Raw genomic sequence first — 360 nt, forward strand, 5'->3', positions numbered from 1 at the left:
ACCAGGGGACACCTCAGCCCCTCCCAGCCCTGTCCCCTGCCCAGGGGTGACAGATGTGACCCCCCTGGGGTGGAAGGTGACAGGACCAGGGCTGGGCTCTRCTCTCCACCCCAGCWGGGACAGCTTCACTCAGTGTGGCCCTAAAGATCCTCAGGGGAGTTCTTTGGGGTCTCAGGCTGAATTTGGGGCTCAGAGAGGTGCCACCCTCTGCCAGGGTTAAATGACAATCACAGCCCAGCAGGGAGGGGCACAGCTGCTACTGGGAACCAGTGAAACAGTGGGACCCAATCCTCGAAAATTGCAACGGGGGAGAAAGGAAAAATCTGCAGGTTCATAAACTTTTCTTTTTGTTTTTACATC

Source organism: Malurus melanocephalus, unplaced genomic scaffold (assembly GCF_030028575.1).
Source record: "Malurus melanocephalus ecotype Western Australia unplaced genomic scaffold, MMel_1.1 scaffold_530, whole genome shotgun sequence".
In the NCBI taxonomy this organism is placed as follows: Eukaryota; Metazoa; Chordata; class Aves; order Passeriformes; family Maluridae; genus Malurus; species Malurus melanocephalus.